The 23,261-nt window shown below is 43.3% G+C and overlaps 1 long non-coding RNA gene across 1 annotated transcript; it reads left to right on the top strand.

Annotated features, from left to right (window-relative positions):
• Positions 1–1,203: 1,203 nt before the first annotated feature.
• On the top strand, positions 1,204–20,970 carry LOC146173881 (uncharacterized). The gene is made up of 4 exons (XR_014701916.1): positions 1,204–1,354; positions 8,454–8,552; positions 14,794–14,857; positions 20,858–20,970. It is a non-coding gene; the product is annotated as an uncharacterized LOC146173881 (long non-coding RNA).
• Positions 20,971–23,261: the final 2,291 nt, after the last annotated feature.

Below are 23,261 nucleotides of genomic sequence, written 5' to 3' on the forward strand. Positions count from 1 at the left end.
CGACTAAAATTAGCGCTGCACCTTCATTTGCCGGTTCTTTATCGTCATCCGCCTGTCGTGATGTAGGCTGCTGCGGTGCACAGGCCTGGCCAAGATCGCGGTGACGACGGGCGAGCTCGAGCTCGCTCCAACCATCGCCAACATTTCTGCCTGCCGCTGCAACGGGACCATCGGGTCACGGCCGCAGCTGATTTCGTTCGCTCAAACCACGACTGAGAGCACCACGATCGCTGCGCTCAAATGCGCTAGTCACGTGGTATTATTTATATTTCGCGGGCTTTCTTTTGAGCCCGGAAAAAAAGATACACGTGAGACTTTCTTTATCGCAATTAATGGAATGGGGGTTTCCGAAGGTGCTCTACAACTTTCCAATTCGCATTTTTGGTCTAAGGTGAATATTTATTAAATTAGAAAAATTAACACAATTAGCCAATTAACTAATTGCAAAACAAAAAATTGCCTGTAGTGCGCAAGCAGGCTGGTAGTTGTATGCAACTGGTTTCACTGACCTACCTCAAATATATTATTTTGTAACCTTTGGTTCAAGTTAGCTGGGACACCCGGTATATATATATATATATATATATATATATATATATATATATATATATATATATATATATATATATATATATATATATATATATATATATATATATATATATATATATATATATATATATATATATATATATATATATATATATATATATATATATATATATATCATTCTTGCTGCATCTTCTGCTTTGTTGCTTTGTTGGGATGGATAAACTGAAAAAGAAATATTGCAGTGTTAGTTGTTCTATACTCTTGGGCAGACTCTCAGGTCTAAGGTCTTCAACGAAACCGCATATGAGCAGGCGCTTTCATAGCACCACCGCAGATGCATTCCACTCTGCTTCGAGTTCGTTGCTTCCGGCAGAACGCTAAAACAATACATCGGTTAGCATTGAATGTCTTGTCCAGGTCTTCTACCTTCCACACACAGCTAATTGCTACAGAAGAAGGATATATATATATATATATATATATATATATCATATCATATTTCTTGCTGAATCTTCTGCTTTGTTGCGCTCGACTATTTGAACTCAGCACGTAGCAATTAGCTGTGTGTGGAAGGTAGAAGACCTGGACAAGACATTCAATGCTAACTGATGTATTGTTTTGTCAAGCGTTCTGCCGGAAGCAACGAACTCGAAGCAGAGTGGAATGCATCTGCGGTGGTGCTATAAAAGCGCCTGCTCATATGCGGTTTCGTTGAAGACCTTAGACCTGAGAGTCTGCCCAAGAGTATAGAACAACTAACACTGCAATATTTCTCTTTCAGTTTATCCATCCCAAACTGAATGTAAGTATTTTACGAATCTTAAATGTGTGAAATTGCATAATTTGCATTTCCCGAGTAGTTTAGAATAGTTCTCAACAGTTGCAAAAGATGCAAGTCCTAAATATAGCGATAATATTTGCTTACTTTATTAGCAATGCTTTTGCAGAGAAAAAGCACATGCTACAACGCTGAGCCCGCCCACGTGTCGCTTTACCAGACAATTTTAGCGCTGTCGAAACCAGTTAAGAATAGAATTTCCAACCGCACTCAGTTTTTTTACATAGCGTGGATCAGGTGGGGGTAGCATAGTAGTGTCTTTATGTTTTCTAATAGTCATGATCTGAGTTTATTTATTATTACCTGCAAAGGGAGTTATCAGTATGTGTTAAAGCTAAATCCAACCAGAGTTATATCGAACAATCAGAGCCATACAATAGTGCTTTCACATTGGTAAAAATCGATAAACCTATTTCTACTGCAGTATTGTTTAATTGAAAGCAGCAGAAAGCGGCGCGCATTGGCTTTATTACCAAGAGATGATGCTCCATCCTACCTTCACCATCCAGCTATGGTCCATGCGGGCATTTGTTCATGGCTCCTGCCCTGAGCAAGGTAGCACTGTGTCCCCTGCTGTCTCCTGCTGCTGTATTTCTTCTAACTGACCGAATCTTCAGTGTTTCGTATGGACATGGAAGGTGGCGCGAACACGCGCAGTACCTCGTTCTCCTGGCTGCCGTTGGCAGCATACACTGTGGCAGCCATTTGAATCATCCTCTCTCGGGTATATTTAAGGCTAGGCATTAAGTACAGGGCTCGTTTGAGAAAGGAGTCCCTCAAATTCAAAAACTGCCATTCACCAGACAGCCACAATACGTTGTAATCTTGATAACCATTGTGGGTTATAGCAGATCGAGGAAAATGTGAGACAAGTTGAAAAGGGCAGCTGTGATGCCCACTGTTATATTTTTCAGAGATCTACAATTATACGATGTCATTATCATCATCATCATCATCAGCCTGACCATACCCACTGCAGGGCGAAGGCCTCTTCCATATTTCTCCAATTAACCCGGTTTTGTGCTAGCTGCATTCACTTGACCCCTGCGAAATTCTTAACCTCATCCGCCCACCGAATTGTCTACCGCCCCCTGCTACGCTTTCGTTCCCTTGGAATTCTTTGGAATCATATAATGTATAATAGCGCAGAACAAGAGAAGATACGAGCAGACAGGTAGACATACAAGCGTTGAACATCCATTTGATATTTAGTGGGTGAAAGTGCTATCGAAAAACTAATTTTAAAATAACAAAACCCGCAGATTGTTTCCTGAGTCATTTCTTGAAAAACTGCCACTCGACTGTGCCAGAGCACTGATAACTTTGTTAGTGCACCCACAATAATTTTATTTGTGTTTGTGCTGTCTCCAAAGTTTGTGTAGTCTTAAAATAAGCATAAAATTATAATTTCATGCAATAAACGTCTGTAGGAAGTCAGGCGCTTCTTTGGTTGCAAGTCTTCGTCGTGTCGACAGATGTGTTACGTGTGCTACGCTGGTATACATCATGGAATACTAAAGTGTCCGCATTCTTGCTTTACCTCTCTCAAGCAGGAGATGGCGCTTGAGCGCTGCACTTCCTTACTCCACAAGACAGCGAAAAAATTTAATAAGTTAGAGATCGATGAGCGCAGATTATCGTGGAGCAGTAAGAGGTTTACACTGCTAACTCGTTGTCAAGCGTTACTTAACAGAAACGAAGTCGAGTTCTTGCTGCACAATTCAGGCACAACCTTCCCAAAGGGGTGCTTGTTCTAGAAACCTATTATTAAAGGAAATGGGCGCTTTCCTAGAGAAAACTTGGCCTTAAAATTCCAACGTAGTCCAGTTTTCCACAATCTGCCGCCCCGATTTATTTATTGAAAGCATATCATAAAAAATCAATACAGCAACTTCTCCTCCTCTATCAATGGCGATGAAGTACTGAAAAAGAAAATCTGATCTCAGAATGAAAGGCTTGCTGTTTTAGTGCGTAGCACGACTAGCCGCAATCACTTGTTTCGCTGATGTTTGTCCGAAGCCACTTACTCTCTCTCTTTTCGTGAACTTTAAGTGGAGAAAGAGAAGGTGGCGGCGCGCTCGACATGCAGATCAGCATTGAGGAGGCGGAGCGGCCGCGCAGCTGCATCAAAAACCGCCCTCTTTCACTCTCTCTGTCAATCCGTCTCTCCGTGCACTTGAAGAGGAGGAAGGGAAAGTGGCGACGTCCGCACCACGTGATTTAACACTGAGAGGGGCGGAGTGGCCTCATAGATGCACCCAGTTAGAGAGGGGAGGAGGAGTAAGAACATTTATCTCCGCCGAATATGGAGCGGCAGCCACCTCTGGGTCCGCACGCAGGCGTCCGGGGGTGATCTGTTGCGGGTGTGGCGGCCGTCACTGGGCATCGTTGCGCTAGTGTGTGTTAATCCGGAGTGAGAAGTCGTGTGCAGATCACGCTTCCTCAAAATCGGCATCTCTCTCCTCGAGGAGACACGACTGCTCACTCCAACGCGTCCTTAACTTTGGCATCTCTCCCCACCCGGGTTCGATCTCGACTGACGGCGGCTGCGTTTCCATGGAGGCGAAACTAAGTGGCCTTGGTTCTGCTGTGCGATACCAGTGCACGTTAACGAACCCCAGGTGGTCAAAAGTATCCGGAGCCCTCCACTATGGCACCCCTTTCTTTCTTTCCACTTTCACCACCACCTCCTTACCTTCCCGCATGGCGCGATGTCCACAGAATAGGTATGACAGATGCTGCGAATTTCCTTTTCTGCGGACCAATTGCATGCATTGCTCTCCCCTGGCATCAATCACACCACAGCATTCACGGACAGCAGAAGTTCACGCGCGGCGCTCCTTGGATCTAGGCTTCGAGCTGCTCGCCGCGTTGAGAAGCAGCTTGTGCTCGCTCTGCGCATTAACTGGCGCTCGCCTTCAAGCGCGTTTCTCTCTTTCTTCACTCTTTCTCTCCCCTTATGATCCCACCAAGCATCTTTCAGCCGCACAGCAGTGCATTGTAAAGGGATTGGGTGCGTTGTTCCTGTTTTTGTCAATTTTTGAAGATGGTGTAAGAGAAGTTGAGGACGCGCTGCGTCGAGCGTTTGTTTCGCGTCGCAATCGATAAAGCCGGGCCGTCTGGCACTGCGCCGCAGGTTCGCCGTGCTCGACTTGCTTAAGTATAACGGTTACAAAGGCAACGGCATCATAAGTTTACTGATTCTGATATTGCAGCTAAACGGTGGAAGAATCTAGAAACACAAATGATGAGGAAACGTGCCTAGCGTGCCCAGAAAACGGCTCAAGACACTGAGTGCCATCGTGAAACGAATGCCGAAGCGAAGAGGAAATAAAACATGCGGTAGAAACCTAGGACAAAGGGCTGCGCGACTGCAAGTGATGGAAAGGTGTAACAGAGATGAGCAGTGCTGCGCATCTACTTCGCACTTGTTTAACCATGCAAATCGGCCGTAATTTTTTTTAATACACTGGCTACAGAGACGGTGCAATCGCATGAATCAGTCACCAGCAATGCTGTTCTGAATGCCTGTGCCTTGGATTGAAAGTGGCTGGTAGAGAAAAGGCTTTCACTTTTTGTCGGCGTTATGAAAAAGGGAAGATAAAATCAGCTACAGACATGTACCCAAGTATTGTTTCTATAAATGGAAGCACTAGTACCCAAGTATAAGGTGCTCAAGCACCGGGCATGCAAACCGCAAGCTTTGAAAATTATATATTGCGCACTGCACCAAAATAATTCATGCAGGTTGAAAGAGAATGTATTTCCGCCCATGTATTCCAAGCGCCCATTTATGCCGAGACTTCCATGTGGACGAGAAAATTTGGTCATACCATAGGGTGAGGCTCGATGGTTTTGCAGGAAGGCTGGCTGTCTACCCTGATGGCCGACCGTAAGAGTTTGGTGGATCGCAGTGCAAAAACAATTGCAGGGGGGCTTCCACAGCTCAAATAATGGTCTGGCCCCGGAAAGCAGTCTATTATTTATTATTGTTTTAAATCCTTATAGAACGTAATAAAGGAGCAATAACTAATTGACATCCAGCCATCGCAGCGAGACTGCTACAAGAAAGCTATAGAGCTTTCATAGAAACTTCGTATTAAAATAAAATTTCTCGGAGTGAAATAAAACTTCCTACCTTTGTTTAGTTGTCAAAAGTCTGTAATTGCAGGTAAGGTTAGCGCTACAACCAATCGTGTACCTTATTCGGTATTACAATATTTTTCTCAGAAAGGTTATTTTCCACAGCACTAAAAAGAGCGGACAGGAACACACCACAGCTTCCAGGTTATCTTTTTTTTCAACCTGCAAACTGGAAAAAAAATACTCACAACACGGAAATTTACCGCACAGACTTGAATAAGGAATATGCGGAGTGGCACAAATAAGATGCCAAAATCCGTAGATGGCAAATTAAAGTGTTGAATGCACAATCACTATAACGAGTGATCTTAGACGTGGGACTCAATTTTGTAAGTCCTTCTTATTTACCCTTCCGATTTTACCATCAAGTGTAACAGTTGAGGCACACATGCTCGGGAAGACCATCATGTGGTGGACGCAAGCATAAAATGCAGACAGGTAAATCGCTATAGGCCCTAAACTACTGTAACACTGGTAACAATCCAAAAAGAAGAAAAAGATCCTAATCATTCGTAATTTCCCAAGATCGTAACTTCAGGATACACTTTCAAATGAAGATAGCGCGAGAAAAAAGCAGAAATCATAAATACTTCATAGCGGCAAAAATTACCAAATTCCCTTTGACTCAGTAATCTTTCGATTGATCGCGATACTTTAACAACAGAAGTGAATGCTAGGTAATTGGGATCCGATCAACCACCTTTTTCATGCATATACCGGCACCAGACGTGAACACTACCACTTGCCTAATTGAAATCTTCTTTCGAGAAATTTCGGTCTTAGCTTGGCGCACACGACCGAAACATTTAGATATTAGGTGCTCTATAGCTAGTTTTTTCAATTCATGACACTCCGCTACAGAATAAACAAACCAGCGTAATCCCATGTTGTTGCTGGCATTTGTAGAACCTAATCGAATCTAGACCACTCCACAAGAATACAAAAGCTAAAGGCAATATAAAATAACGTGAACCGGCTTTGATAATAGATTTCACTTCTGGGGGGACACCATGTGTTTCACAAAAATCTAGAAGCCTTCTTTATTCCCACTGATATGTGTTTACTTATTCAGCATAAGTAACTGTTTGCAACCAATGTGAGCCCTCCTCGGATCTTCTTTCATTTCTACATACCATGATCTTCTTCTCCCTCTTGTACATACCATCATCATCGTCGCGCGGCGCCGGCTCCGGCGCGCTCGTGGGTTTTCGCCAGCAGATTAAACGCTGACACGTCATACCTCGCCTTGCCTTCACGACCTTGCCGTCTGAACCTCGCCTTCTTTTACAAGTGGTGGAGGTGAAATTCGATCCCCTTGCTGCCTTGTGCCCTGCCTCTCGCAGGAGCTACGTTCGGATCGCCGTTTAAGAACTACCATCGTCATGTCAACCGACAGTAGTCTCGACCCGGCCGGACCCTCTACTTCGGCTACACCGCCGCCTCCGATGGTGCCCACACGACAACGCGACCCGCCGCTGCTCGCTGGTCGTCGCGACGAAGACGTCGATGACTGGCTTGACACTTATGGACGCTGCAGTGCCTACAACCGGTGGGATGATGCTTTAAAGTTCCTGAACGTATCTTTCTATCTTATTGAGGTTGTCAGAAATTGGTTTATTAACCGCGAGCCCCACACCACAGACTGGCCCACCTTCAAGCAGCAGTTCCGACAGCACATCGCCGACCCGGCTGTTCGGACGAAGATTGCAAGGAACAAGCTCGCTACCCGCCGTCAAGGTCCCGTGAGTCCTATGCGTCATACATAGAGGCCGTGCTTGCACTCTGTCGGCGTATCAGCCCCACCATGCCGGAATCTGAACGTGTACACCATGTTTTGAAGGGAATCAATTCAATGGCTTACAACACCCTAGTTGCCCAGAATCCATCAAGTGTTCACTCCATTATAACGACCTGCCAACGCCTCGACCAGCTACAGTCCTCCCGATTGCAGCCCGGCTTCACTACTGCCCCAAACTCTACTGACCGCGACCTACGAGCCATGATTCGTGCCATAATCCGCGAGGAGCTCCAAGCCCTCAGCCCTTTCTGCCGGCACGGGTGCTATCATTCTTCTCCTCCTTCTAACGACGCCGGCCTCCGCCACATTATTAAAGAAGAGTCGGCCACTATCAACCACCCTGTCACTCCTGATCCTCCTGCACCTCGCCCAGCACCGACTTACGCCCACATCGCTGCGTCCCCTCCTCCTTTTCTTCCCCCACCCCAATCGCCACCCTACAACCACATCAACGCCATGACGACGGCTCAACACCATTACGACGACGGCCTCGCGCCGGTTTCAAGATAAGAATGAATTCTTATCTTAAAACCACAAGAAAGCGGCGAAAATGGAATAACAAGGAAGAATAAAAACGCAAAAACGTTTATAAAGCTTTGTACAAAATAAAGCAGGGTTGCACTAGCGATAAAACTGAGTGTTAGTTTGCGGTGACTACTAATCATAGCAGCTTTTAACGAAATGATATAAGCATCTGTGTTTTAAGCCGCGAATCATGGAACTACAACATAAAATTGAGTGCGCAGACGTTTATATTTCGAACTTCGAATTTGACATCGTGTAAACTAAATTTTACAAGTTGACATTCGAGATGGTTAAAGTGGTTGGAAAATGATTCATAGTAACCTTTTCAAATATTGTGGCTCTGGTAAGCTCCAACCCTTGTACACTGGCTTAGATGTAATCTTTTCTCTACCTCTTAGAGCACGAAGTTTACTTACGGCGAAAACTTGCGAAGCTGCAAGTAGGGCAACCAGCGAGCCTTGGGTGGCCCCACAGCGAGCGACTGACGTATTAAGAATTTGCCATGAGCAAACTAGAGCCTAATGCTGACTTCATCAATGTGGTGGAAATTTCCATTGATTGAGACATGCACCGTAGTCTTGTTTGTCCTCGTTTCAGCTCGACTTCGACTAAAGGGTAACTTTAAGGATTCGCCATGCAGCTTAATCTGGTGCACGTTCTTATTCTCCTCCTTTCTGCACAAAGCCTGATGCAAAGGTATGTAATTAGTTTCAAGTCTCCGAATGCGCTTAAAAAGAAATCACTTTAAGAAATCTAAAAACTAAATGCGTAACGCTATAGGTTTTCATAAAACGATATTCAGCGCTACTCAAAGACACGGACGCTGGAAGAAAACACAGGACGGGCGCTGACCAGCCCTTTCTTGAAACAGAAGGTGATGAACCTTGCTCTGCAGGTACTGACTGCTATTGCGCTCACCATCTTCAAGGTGTCCGGCTTGACGGATGCAGCATAAAAACAGGGGCCCATAGTAGAAGAAAGTTCGCTTAACAAAACGTGTTGCTGGGCTAGTTGGTGAAGCATGTTTTCATTAAAAGATGTTCAGCACTACACAAAGACACGGACACTGGACGCGCTGAATATCTTTTTATGAAAACATGCTTCACCGACTAGCCCAGCTACGCGTTTTGTTAAGCTATATCCTCCTTTGTAGATTTCAGTAAGGCATTTTACCTCTTAAATTTAATATTTATTCTACAAATTAGCACTTATCGATCACTGGTAATATGTTGAAGTAATTCATTCTATTTTAACCAAATTATTTGGTCGTCGTCAATGATGGCGCTTCATGGCAATATATGGCCGTTGGTAAATGTTGTGTTTCGCGGTGCAGCATGTCAAGCCAATTTCAGTTTGACGTTTAAATATATGCCATCATAAATATTGCTTAAAACATCCAGCACAATATAAATGCGGATGACTCACGTTTTTGCCTCACCACCTCGGCTAACACCGATCTAATATGCAGAGCCAATTTTGTCCTAAACCTTCAAACATGCCGTCAAGATAAAATGTTTTTATTTTAAATGCAAACAAATCTGAATCTACTTTGTTTCAGACTTTTCAATTTTAAAGTTTTTTCACAGGTGACCCCTAACCTTTCGCCTTGATGACAATTACATATTGTACGGGATTGTAAAGCGATTGTGGTGATATTTCCGGCTTACGTCAAAAGGACAGGTCATAACACTATCATAAAGAAAACTATTCGAGTGTATCTAGGCCCTTTGCAGACTTCAACAAGAATTCTCAGAATATTTAAAGCTGCTAATCTAGAATATGTTATTTCATTGACTACGACCTATCTCCCTATGACCTGGCCTACGAGATTTAGGACGAACATCAAAAAAATTATTATTGCTTCAAAAAAGCTACAAGAATAATGTCCGCGTGTCACCTACAAGGCTGATATTAGAAAACATTTCGCGCAGTATGGATTGTTTGCATGAATTTATGTCTATACTAACGCTATCTGCACAATCATGTATCTTCTTTTTCTGACAGTGCCGAATTATTTATCAATGTGAAGAAATTAAAATATGGGGCGAAGCGTGTTTAAACGTTACAGTGATAAATCGTTATACCCCTTGCAAAAACCATACAAGAGGCACAACACTATAAGATTCCATATTAAGTAAGAAATATAGTGGTCATGAAAATGACCTGTTTTGCTTGTCTCGGATGTTTCGGAAGTCTCACATTGTTGAAACATTTGAATGACTCCAGCATTCTCAGGGCCCTGGTATTTTCAGAATTCTTGTGTGTTTTCCGTGTAACTTATGCATTTCTGGCTTCTTTTACTCACCCTTAAACTGTATTTTAATGAATTTCTCCCTGACAAATTGTGAAATTTTGGAACTTTCTGCATAAGTGAGTGATAACGCATTGAAATCCGTCAAAATGCAGCTTTCCGGCTGCAACAGAATGATGTGCAGATTTCTGGGAAACTTCGTAGCTAAAGAAATATTCGTCCTGGTGAGGGGAGTGCGTTTTTTGCGCGCTGCCACGCGTGCCTTGTTTAACTAATTTTCTGCACGTTGCTATGAACATAATAACCTACATCTTGTAGTTTTTCATCTGTGGTCCATACTCTTTGAAAGGTGAAGTATTATTCATTTGTTCAACTCACCCCTCAATTAAAAAAAAACATTGGTTGTTTTCATAATTCACTACTTGTCTTCTAGCATGTAGTGTAATCTCTTGAAGATATCTAAACGCTGAACTTCGTGCCAGTGATCAGATAAATGGGGATTATTTGTCGGTTGAAGATTGTTATTTCAGAATTTTGTCTTCTAATGCGTCTGTGTGGTATGTTCGGGTGCGTTTACAGCAAGGCGATTATCGTGTATGCTATAAACACGAAAGATAGATGTTCAGCTGCCGATATTTGCTGATCAAAATTTTTTATTTTGACCACGTGGTGCAAATATACCAGGTATTGCACGGAAACTCCCAATTCATTTTAAGAGTGCACTTCGCTAGATATAAGACATCTGTGATACAACTGTAGAAGGGTTGGTGGACTTCAGACCAAATAAAGCACACCAAGTAGTGCGCTGACTGTATAAGCGCCTTTCAATAAAATTTTAACTTTTAGAATTTTGTGTCTAGTTTCAATCAGGTATTTGTAGCCGGCCGCTGTAGGTAGGTTTACAAGCTTTATAACTTCGAAAGCAGAAGGCCCATCGGCACCGTCGTTTACGAGATTTTGGGTATGAATTGCCAAACGTTGTGCCCTGTCGGAAAACTCGCGCTTTGAGCACTGTTAAAGAATGAAGCAGCTAGCAAGGCTTCCTGTCCGGCGTGGTTGGGAGCAGCAAGTATTTTAGACAGCAGCAAAGTAGGAGGAGGGAAAGCGTGCAGTACTTTTGCAATTGGTTGAAGGCCCAAAATTTAGCGCGAGATCGGCAAACATTTTAGCCAAAGCGGTGACGATAGCTGTCGTTTCTAAAGAAGAAAAACAAAACTCGTACAGATATTATCAACGGTCAGTACCACGTATCTGTTTGCATCAAGATGCCCGTTGAAAGATTCAGTAATAACTGCTCAATAACTTAGAATTAAAAACAAGGTACTTGGTTATTATTTAATCTTATTCGCTGTTTGCTCAAATGTGTAATGTCAGAAAGCATTGAAACAAAGGTGCCATTGAAACCGCCTTGGTACACCAAAAAACATATTTCTTAAAGCTATAGTGGCTGCCTTCTTTTGAATAGCTGTATCGGGAGGCTGAAAACCGTCAACGGTAGTGGCGTCCGTGTGCTGTGCGATGTCAGCGCACGTTAAAGATCCCCAGGTGGTCGAAATTACTCCGTAGCCCTCCACTACGGCTCCTTTTTCTCCCTTTCCACTTTCACTCCCACCTTCCTCCCTTCCCTTACGGCGCGGTTTAGGTGTCCACAAAACAAGTGTGACAGATACCGCGCCTTTCCCTTCCTGTGAACCAACCAACCAACCAAGAACGTAGCACCGTCGTAAGCTTGATTAATCATTACCGTGGTTATAAGTACCGAATCTCAGAAACGCATCTAAGATTGCTAAGTTTCCTTTCTCGAATTCAACAAAAATGAAATGATAATGTTTACATGATAATGTTTAAAAATGGTAGATATTTAGTGACATCACGACATCTACAACGATATCATGTTTTTATGCAATAAGCAAAGGTATCACAAAAATAATTGCAATACGCACACTGAGCATGGGACGCTCAAACCACGCAGTCAAAAGAAATTTCAAACCGAACGCCCCACAATTTGTTAAGTTTTCAATTTTCCAGTATATTATTGGCTCAAAAATAAAACACATTTCAGTATCTTAGTTTAAGTCTCGTCTAGCCATTAGGCTGCGTATTATGCGTAATGTGTAGCTGCTTTCGAAGTGCCCTAACTTCGAATGGATAGTTGAATTAGTACCGACAATAACGACATTGTTAAAGGAAGAACATAGTCTCAGAGTATTTCTAGCGCGTGTGCTCCAAAACGGTAAATGAGAATAAGTTTATAAGAAAGAAAAGCCGCAGTATCTGTATCACATCTTCGTGGACACCTGAAACGAGCTCTAAAGAAAGGGAGGAAGGTGGGACGTCACCGCTGGGGGTCCCTGGGTCCTTGCACGCGTCGATGAAGTTCCTACCCGAACGAGCGGAAGATCTCAGCACCTCAGTAACGGTTGCTCCTTCTTTGTCACGTCGCTCTTCACTGGTGGGCACTCCCACTCGCCGCTGCCTGTGACCGTCTCCTCTTGAGGTCCTTGCGCTCTGAATTCTCTGCATGTTGGCTTATTGGCCAAAGTCGCAATTTTTGTCGCGGTTTTTTTACTCCGTGCATCCCATTCCTGCTGGCTCTTCGCCCCTTCGTGAGACGAGAGACTTGTCTGGGTGCATCTCCAGTTCCATGGACCCATCTCGTCTGCTGATTGTGCTGGCCATTACAGTCGGTGATCACAAAGTATGTGCGCAATCGTTTCATCATGTCTGCGCTCATCACAGGATGGAGCGTCTGCCATTCCAATTAGATTGGAAAAGGCGTTTGTAAACGACACTCCTAGCCACAGATGGCACAACATTGTAGCATCACCTTCACAGACTGGAAATATGTATCTTGCGCAGTTTTTAATGCAAGTTTGTAAACAGCAGGTGTTGGGTCCATTATACATTTAGACTAGTTTCCCAATAGTGCTGCAAGAAATGAAACGACCTTTAAAACGCGTGCCCTCTACGGCGCCAAATTTCTTGCGCGATGATTACCTCGGTCCGTTCCTAGTAACAAATGTATATTGGAAGCATATTATAAAAACAAAAATTTGTAAACCGAATTTCAAGCTTAAATGTGTTATGTGTCTTGAGCCTTGTGTTATTCAGTGACTCCGGGTTACCTGATAATAAATAAATGTAAATGTTAAGCAATGAAACAATGTACAAAATTTGAATGTAACGCCGGATATGTGCATTATAAAATATTCTTGAGGTGTGTGTGGCAACATGACGTAAAAGGGGGTTGATTTTATTCCCAATTCTAAGCGGTCTTCCAGAAAGCTCATGGTACGGCTCAATTGCATGCTCTAACTGGTTCAAAAACGCATCTTTTTTGGAAAGTTTGTTGGGATGCCCAGGATTCCCCATAGAAGAAGGAAAAATTGTCTATCGCTTAGCTCAGCTATGCCGGCATATGCGTACCGACAAGTACGTTTCCCTGGCTTCAGCTTGTTGTGGTCACTGTACGTTTACCAATCAGAGACACTGAATATATACCTCTTTTATTCAATTTTCTTGACAGAGTCGAAGACTACCAATTATCGGTGAAGCAGCATGCAGTGGTCTCAATTTTGTCTACACAGTATTTCGATTTGGTAGAGTCTGTTTGCTAAACAACTCGTCTTTCATAGGCTCCATCTCTGCGGCTATATGCCGTCTATTAGGCTCGGCAGTGTGGCATCTCTGTTTGGCAAGCCGTTACTCTCACTGTTCGGGTGTCCCCGCTGCTCCCTTTGCATTGTTACGCTCATTCTCTTGTTGTTGGCTAGTCAAGCACCAGGCGACAACCTCAAGATCGAAAGAGTTATTCTTCTCTTGTCTCTACCGCCGTTAATCAGCGGCTGGACTATCCTTCTCAGCATCCATGCAAAGTGTTGTAATACAGCCGCCTTTTTGATCTCCGCCTTTTTTACGCAATGATGCACATGCGACGGGTGGTACAAGCGGCATGCGGTGAGGCGGCGACGAAACGCACGGCACACCTGTGGAGTCTCGCTGGTTGTCATGGAATCGGTGCATGCGCCATCGCGAAATGCTCGACTGGTAGCCCAGTGCAGCTGTCGCTGCAAAAGACCGAATTTCATCCTTCGAATGAACAGCGCAGTGCTCGCTTCATATATGAACACGCTGAATTGCACAGAAAGAATACGAAAGAGAGGATATAAAAAAATTCCTTCGAGTGTCGCCTAAAGCCTGCAAGACTGCAGTGCAATATCCTGAACAAGCCATTCCGTAGATTACAACAGAACAACCGATGTTTTTGACGCGCCGCACCCTGTATTTGCAGTACGCATAGCGTACCTTCCTTCAAGTGCCGCAAGTCGATGCTCGCACACACATCCTTAATACAGGAAACAATATCTCCTTTCTGTTTAGTCGCACTGCTTCGGCAATACACTGGGAGGTACGTTTTAAAAATTTCGAGTTCAGCCATCGCTCGCCAACTTTCCGTAGCGGGGAAAAATGTGCCTTTTTCATGTTGTAGTCTACGGGTTGCTACACAGAAACAGAGAGTTTACTCTCAAAAGTTCGCTGAATTTATATAGACTTCGTGGGTGTGAATATTTGAAGCCGCAGCGGCTTCTTGTTATCTGCGTTGTTTTGCCATAACTGTCTTACGCAGGCCATTACAATGGCCTGAATTCTAAGCATACTTAATTGACATATCTCTCTTTTATGTAGCGTGGACGGGTGCACTCAAAGACCGCCGCAAAAGAGAGCAACCGACCCCTATTGCGTAGGAGATGTGAGTAACATTGTTACCATTAAAGAAACATATTACTAATTATTCTCTGTCGCCTATTGAACGGAAGTCACACAAGAGTTGCTAAGATGAACCAAGCATCGAAATGGTGGGAAGTGTTTTTAGGATCACCACAGTCTTTATCTAAGTACCCTTCTCATGTGCCACCACATACAGACCGTTTAAACAACACTTTTCAGATTTCTTGAAAATAAACGTAATGTAGAAAAAAATATTTTCAAACTTGGCTCTCCGAAATTCTTAACTTACTCGCACTTTAAATATCTGTTATATATTGTACATATGCCTGTAACTTTTTTTGATGCATGTTTATTAACCACATTGTAGAGACAGTGCCCCTTGGGAAGACGTAAATCGTAGAGAAGACAGTATGACCTCGGTTCTAGAAAAGAAGATGAAAGGAATACTATTCAATGATCTACTATGCGAGGAAATGTAGAGCATTTGAGCACGTGAGCGAAACTGGGTGTATTTAGCATGTTTAGGGTTTAGCGGAGAGATGATGTCCGTAGTTGATATATAAACGTCCGGCAACAAATTCAAACAGCCTTTCTTACAATGACACTTAGGCACTATTAAAAAAAATTAGCAACTATGGATGGCGATCCTTCTCTTCGAACCAAGTGCAAGAGGAACCACCTCTAAAGAGTGTGATCACTGGAGGAGGCTTAAATATACCTTTCCTTCCGACGCAGAAAAGCCAGGGAGGGAAGCGAGGAGGGTGGGGAAGAAAAAAGTCGGGCAAGGAGCGAAGGAATGCTTATTCGGTATGAAAATTTGAGCTTGCAACCGGTGATACCGTGGCCTCAGAGAAAAATAAAAAACAGCAGCAGAAAACAAAACAGAGTGCGGGACGGGCGATGAGTCAGTAGTGAAACGTTCCAAAACGGACATATAATTCATTAAGGGGAACCAGCATTGCAAATGATACTGATAACAAATACGGCTGCAGATACACAGTTATTGATAGCTTTCCGCAAGCAGGGGTCAAGTACAAAAAATAGAATAATAATAGGTCATGTGAACCACACTTGCCAAGCCCATTATCTGTAAAAAAGGATTAAAGGTGGAGCCAAAATGTGGAGAGATAACTGTGAATTTCATTTGAAAGAACCGTCCGACTTATGCGATTGCCTCCTCAACAAAGCCCTCCGCAACAGTGTAAGCTGCAGATGTTTTTTAAACATGTTTCTTTGTTATCATTTCTCATTTTTTTACCCACTTGAATCTCCTAAATGCGCCTGGCAGGTGCAGTTCACATGATCTGTTATTGTTCTGTTTCTTTGTACCGTATCTAAGGGCATTGAGGTGGTAGTATATAGTAGTTATGTACAGAGTGTTCAAGTCTAATAATACAATGTTAGGTAAGGCGGAATAAAAACGCTGATCATTCATGATAGAGGCAGCAGTGCCGAGAAGGTGGTTCCACCACTTTGCTGTTCGTGGGAAGAACTCAGCTGCACGTTTAGTTTCAAAGAAATATATTCCAATTTTAAGCGAATGATCAACTCTTGACGAAACATAAGATGGAAGGGGTAAAAGATAGCTGCGCATTTGGTCATGGTACATTATTTTATGAAGTGAACAAAGACGAGCATACTTTCGGCATCTAGAGAGAGATGTTAACTGCAATCTATTCTTCATAAATTTTGTGGTGGCGTTGTGGTTATAGTTCCGAAGGGCGAAACGTTCCGAGTTATTCTGAATTAGTTCGAGGGCGCTGATTAGGTTTTCAGTGAAATGATCGCAAATGGATGCACCATGTTCCAACTTACTGCGAACTAGAGATTTGTAGAGGAGAAGTTTCAGTGATTTGGGAGCAGGAAAAACTTACGACGAAGGTAGCCGAGAGTACGGTTCTCGTTGGTATTATGGAAGTGATGGTAAAAGTCCAATATAGATCATTTGTTATGTGAACGCCTAAATAGCGGTTGAAGACACTTGTTTTAGTTGGATGTTATTGAGATGATAAGGAGTGAGCTGGCTCCCAATGCGCGAGACAATCATTTATTCAAAACAAAGTATTGCAAACAACGTATGAACTTCTGGTGGTTGTTTAAAATTTCTACTCTCGCTGGATATCAGGAAGTCTATGTGTTCTGCTTAAGGCCTTTTCCGGTTCAGCTGAATAAATAAAACAGTAAGATATAGCAGACATGGACCCGACTGTATTTGTTAAATGCTTTCTCGAGCGCTATTTCAGGTGTGATTTTCTCCGCACAGTACTAGGACGGTACGATTGTCTTCCACCAACTGTTTTTAGACAAAACGCGCCCTCAAACCGTCAAGAGACTGGTTTCGCAGTCAAAAGCGGAGCGCGCTATCCGGACCTATATGCCGTCTATGCTGCCAAGGCCGCGAACGCCGAGCTATGAAACCTTAGCTATTGGTAGCGCCACTCCGGGGTGGCGGCGGGGCGGCAGCACCACGGAGACCACGCGAGCGCGTGCCCTCGGCATACTAGCCGGTATATTCTAGGCACTATAGCCACTACTCGCAGAAGGCGCGAGATGGTCGCTCAGCTCTTCGAAGTGACGTCACACAGAGGTCACGCGAAAGGTCTATGGTGGCACCGCCACGGTAAGGCAAAGGCTTGAAACTACAAGCAGTATTGCTTTCGCAATAAAAATGCCCACCCCTTTTAAATAAAACCAAGTGTTAAACATGCTATCACTGCAACACCCACAACTTTCCCTGTATCACTAGGTTTAGGCCATGCTTAAACTTCAAAATTGTTTCCTGCTTTGCTATCGCCCAGATGTGGCAGCCAGTTGCTGCTCCATATACTGTTTCCGTTTGCTTTAAATTCACTGACTTGCGCGACTTACGCATCAACATATTCGGCCGCTTTTCGATGGAGGCGAAAAGCAAGGCGCCCGTTTGCTGTGCGATGTCAGCGCACGTTAAAGAACCCCAAGTAGTCGAAATGTTCGGAGTCCTCCATTACGGCGCCTCGATCATAGCCTGAGTCGCCTTGGGACGTTAAACCCTACAAACCACTATGTTTGAGTATGATGCCGCTTTAATAACGGCACCAAATTGATAGCATGACGTCGCACTCTGTGAAAGACGCCCCATTTCAGAAACAAACGAAAAATTACATCTCAATTCAATGAATTCTGTTAAGATCACCTTAATAAAGAGCGCTTACATGGGCGTTGGGCTGCTGTGAAAGCAACCTACAGGAGAGATAAATATATTTCTATGCGAAACACTGAGTTTGAGGTTAAGTAATTGACATTTGAGTATTCTAGCAAAACCATTAATGTAAGCTCTCGTCTTGACTTATTGGAGAAACGTCAGTATAGAAGCTCGCCGGTTGCTCATTCTTGCTGTATTCAGCTTGAACATGTGCCTTAACTCGCGGCCTTAAGTCCGATATGATTTCTGCGTGAAAAGCGCGTTTGCGATGACGCAAATATCAGTACATAAATACTCTAGTCTAGTTAAAAGTTAAATTGGTTCACAGGAAGGGAAAGGCGCAGTAACTGTCACACTTGCTCTGTGGACACCCGTACCGCGCCGTAAGGGAAGGGAGGGAGGTGGGAATGAAAGTGGAAAGAGAGAAAGAGGAGCCGTAGTGGAGGGCTATGGAGTAATTTCGACCACCTGGGGATCTTTAACGTGCGCTGACATCGCACAGCACACGGACGCCACTTCGCTTCGCCTCCATCGAAACGCAGCCGCCGCGGAGCGAAGTGGCGTCCGTGTCTGATCGACAATTCTGAGGCATATATCCGGCCTCGATTATAATTTGTTTACAAGTGCATCATTTTCAGTCTGTCCTGTTATTCACTTTGCGTGGGAACATTTTACAGTACGTATTTTGTACGATAAATTTGTCCTCTTAATACTCGTTTGTGGCTAAGCAATCAGCTTTAGGTGTGATTTGCTCATTTTTCATTCGAAAAACAGTTCTGTTCTCAATTTATCGAAAACAGCTAGTTATGTCCGATAAGGGGGTCAGGGGCTGCGATGAAAAAGACAGCCAAATACGTTGAACCAAAGGAGCGATAGCCATTGGCATCCACCTAAGCGCAGTGATACGGTTAGCAACAGGGCTTCGCGTACAGTGTTGCCAAAGAGTTATTACTATCTTATTACGAGTTTCACTCCACGTTGGTTGTTTCTCCTAAAATTCAGAGTAATACGTTATCGACTTCTAGTTATTGATAAATTCATTCCGCGCTACCATTTTCTAATTTTCTTGCTTAGCTCTGTTCGCTATAAACTCGATACAACAGACCATATTTTTCTTGACTGATAAGATGCAATATTTTTCTCCGAAATTTTACAGAGAACTTTAAAAATGGCCTGCCGATCACGTCGATTGATATGCGGTTCTGGTCAGCCCATAATAAACGGGGTTTGGGCTATTCTTTAATTCTTGTAATTTGCCTCCGCTCTGTATGCAAAAGAAGAACCGCCGAGAAGCGCGTTGTCGCGGATGCTTGTTAAGCTACGGAATATTAAACCAAAGTATTACATCACAGTAAGCGGTAGTGCTGTAAGTGAGGGATGGAATGGATGCCAGTTTTGATCAACCTGCCTATAATAAAACATCTCTGAAACTATATGTCCTCACTTTTACCACACTAATTTCGATTCTTCAAACTAGTCACTTGCTGGGTTACCTCATTTGGTAGAGCTAGGTCTTTCACTGAAAGGCGGTGACTCAAAGTTTGAAGCCTCAGAACAAGACAAACTTAAAGTTAATTTGGATTCTCGTAAACTTCTATAGCTTTTTGTAGCCGCATTGCTGCGTTTAGGTGGATGCCAGTGAATAAATACACACTCGTCACAAATTGCACACAACTTTGTGGAGTTTCAGAAATGTTTCTTCTAATCAATAATCTAAAAGGAGAAAATACAGTGGCATATTTTTCAAAAGAAGTGTCTCTCATTGAACTTCGACTTTGTGCCTGTATATTAAGAGCAAAATTATCATCAGCCTTCATGCACATTAGCAATATTTTATGTGAGAATTTTGTTTAATTTTGTTTTATATAATATTCTTGTGAAGTATACAGGTAAGGCGGACATTGAAACTTTCGGCCTTTAGACCCCGAGGGATTTTCAACTTTGTTGGCTGTTTTTATTGCTATAAAATTTAGCAAATATGTTTATACGGTTAAGGAAATAAATATGCCCGTGACTCAGCTTAAATCAAGCGTAGTTTGAAGCCACAGGTGAAATGTGATTACACGTGGTCAATATCTTAGGCAAGCGGCGCGCCTCGATAGATACTCGAGATTGACCCAAGCGATCATGTGCGTCGCCACGTGACTGCTCATGCGTTAATCTACTTTCCACGTCAGTTTACATTTGACCCTTCTCTTTGATCGTTAATTCATCTCGAAGCTGTTTGAAGGTCATAAGAAGTAGATTCTGACCTTGACTTTACCTCGCGTAGTGAAGCAAAAGCATACAAGCTTTATTTTATGGTGCTACATGATTGGGAACATTTCGCTGCACTCATCAGATAGGTCTGTTTTATCTAGCAAATGAGTAGCCATTACGAGTTTAAATTTGCTCTGTACGAAAGGAACCGCAAGTTCGCAAATATTGTTCACGTGCATGGAGAGACGATGGTGCAAAAACTGCGATCCTTGAGCTTACGATTAAGCGCCTGTAAGTTGGTATCCGGTTTAACCATTGCGATGGTATCGTGTGCGCTGGTGGGGAAAGCGGCGCAGTTTAGCGCACAGTCGTGCGCGACTATGTGCAGCGCTTCCGGGCCCAAAAAGCAAAATGCACCCAGTTAGTTTTACACCGGAGGGTAATGTTTGAGAATGCCACTGGACACTCCCAGCGGCTCCGGTTGGCATCTATTCTTGTAAGGTGTAATCCTCAGAAGGTGACCTGTAATATTATCCGTTCGGAGTAGAAAAGTGGGTGGCATGAGATGATGCATTATATTACCGCGGAAGGTAGAAAGCAAATTCCGGTTAGTATATAGCCTTTCTCCTTTTTTTTTTTCAGTTCTGTGGAATTTTTGGCAGCTGCGGAGGAACTTGTTACTGCAGAGGCATGAATCCATGGTGTACTGGATACTGTGCTTACTAATGCAAATTAATAAAGTGCATTCATTGAACTTTCTTATATTCGAAATCCTTTTTTGTTATCAGGTCTCGTATTCTTTCCTGACCCCTCGAAAACATTGCTGCAAAATTCTGCAGCCATAACTGCCCAAAATCATTACATTTTAAGGTAAGAGTTTGCGCACCATGGGGGGGGGGGGGGGGGGAATTGGAAAATATTATTTACAAATTTTTAGTTTTGTTGCTTATTTCGCTGACAAGACGACATATCATTAAAGGCTAGCTTGTTGACAAGCCGTACAAGTGCACTTTGCGAGCTTGTCTCCCCATAAACAATGATCTTTCGTCGCAATCCCGCTTCTCAATATAAATTCTTTATTTAGCGATATCAGGAGCTCGAAAAGTTGGAACGATTTCAGACCTGAGGCGGCTAATGATTTGAAACGGATGTATTTACGCATGATGTATTTATGCGACCGCTGAGTGGTTTCTACAATTACAGAACGAGCTCATGTGGCTACAGCCTCAATTGTTTTCCATATAACTTTTACGGCATCACTTTCATTTTCAAATTAGCTTTGCAATGATTTCACTCTACAACTGTTCATGTAATACGAAATAGTGAGCTACACCCCCCCCCCCCCCCCTTCCCATTGCTCACCGTGCTACTAACTTGCTGTGCTTCCATATCTTTCGCAGTGAATCTCCCTTGCATGCATCTTCAGGGGAAAGGAAGCAACGATATAATACTATCAAGAATACATATCTGCAGCAGAATTGCAGCCGCGTACCCCGATATTTTCTTCCGCCTCTCGCATGTTGGCACAAGTAAGCTAAACGTTTGCGGTTGCCCTGTTGGTTAAGGATTATGTACTGAACCACACAATCAGGCACGTACATGAAACGAAGCAACATCTCTGTTTCGCTATTGTTGAGGGCCTCAGTTGCTACTGTGGCATTTATTGCGCACTGTGTATTTTTTATATTTGCGTTTTCTGCGCATTTATGCTTGACTAAAGTATAAATGCTTGACGCCGCGACATAAAATCGTCAGGTAATGGCAGTCGCTGTGTTCGTCAATTCTGCACTTTATGTGCATGTCTACATTTACCCTTCCCGGTATATAAGGCCTGAAAGCAAGATGCCGGCTCCGTGTACATTAAGACCAGCAGCGCATCCTTTTCCCAAGGTATTAGGGAAGGTCATTGAAACGCTGTTTGTATAAGGGGTCTCTGAACCAAGGTGAGTTACAAAAGCGGGCAAATAAGACAGCACGTGCTTTATGTCGGCAGGCAGGCATATAAATATTCGGACGTGCTCTCCGAGGGTGTTTACGCAATGCTTTCTTAAATTCCAACCACTACTTTCCTGCTTCTACTTTTTTAGTTTTGTCATTATATTGGTATATAGCCAAATCGACCCTCGATGACTGTTTACATTCGCAAAGCGTTGTGATTTTCTCTGCACAATCGTTCGAATCTCCGCCACTGATTTCGAGAGTTATTTTTAACTTTTATTCGTAGAATGGAATGGTGTACATTGATATTTCTGCTAAAAGTGGTGTCGCATTTCCAGTGCCAAAGCGTGGTTATATCTATTGCTGCCACTCATCTGCTTACGTTCGAGAAAGTAAGGCAGGCAAATGCTCAGTTGTTGGAAGCTAAGACTAGCAGTCGATTTCCCATTGACCAACTTTACGTCCCTATCTGCCAATTCGTAATTTCAGCTTCGCTGATTTGGAAACCGTTCACATATTGCTGTTGCGTGGTCTCTGCCATACTGGCGAAGACCTGCTAATGAGAACCTGAAAGATATTTTGCAACACAGCAAGCGCATACCATAAAAAACTCGATCACATGCGGAGTGAAAACTACTGCCCAGTATAGAAGAATGCGAGGCAAGAGCTTCCTTCAGAGTAAGGCTTATATTTAGGAACAGAATGCTGTCTTCGTTTTTGCTGCTGACACAAATTCTGTTTCGGTGGTATGTCATCAAATGAATAAACGATTTTTGCCGCTCGGAGAATGTACAGCCTGCAAGGAACAAAAAGAAGCAAAAGCGCAGCTGCTCCCCGAGGTTATTTCAGGGAAAAGGCCTGATCGTTAAAGCCAATCAGTGGCCATTTTTCGGCAAACATTTTTTGTAACCATTGATGCCGGGATTTTAGAGCCTGATAGCTATGAAATTCAAGAGAATTTCATTGTGAAATGTGGTTGAACTCATGTAGAGAATAATTGTTCGTGGGCGTCGGCGACGAGCTTACTGGTGCAGCACTGTCTAGAAGACCTGGTGGAGGTGATTAGTTCTCAAATGAAGTAATGCACAACTCACACTGGAAGATATAT

Source organism: Amblyomma maculatum, chromosome 11 (assembly GCF_055883805.1).
Source record: "Amblyomma maculatum isolate TAMU_Amacu chromosome 11, ASM5588380v1, whole genome shotgun sequence".
NCBI lineage: Eukaryota > Metazoa > Arthropoda > Arachnida > Ixodida > Ixodidae > Amblyomma > Amblyomma maculatum.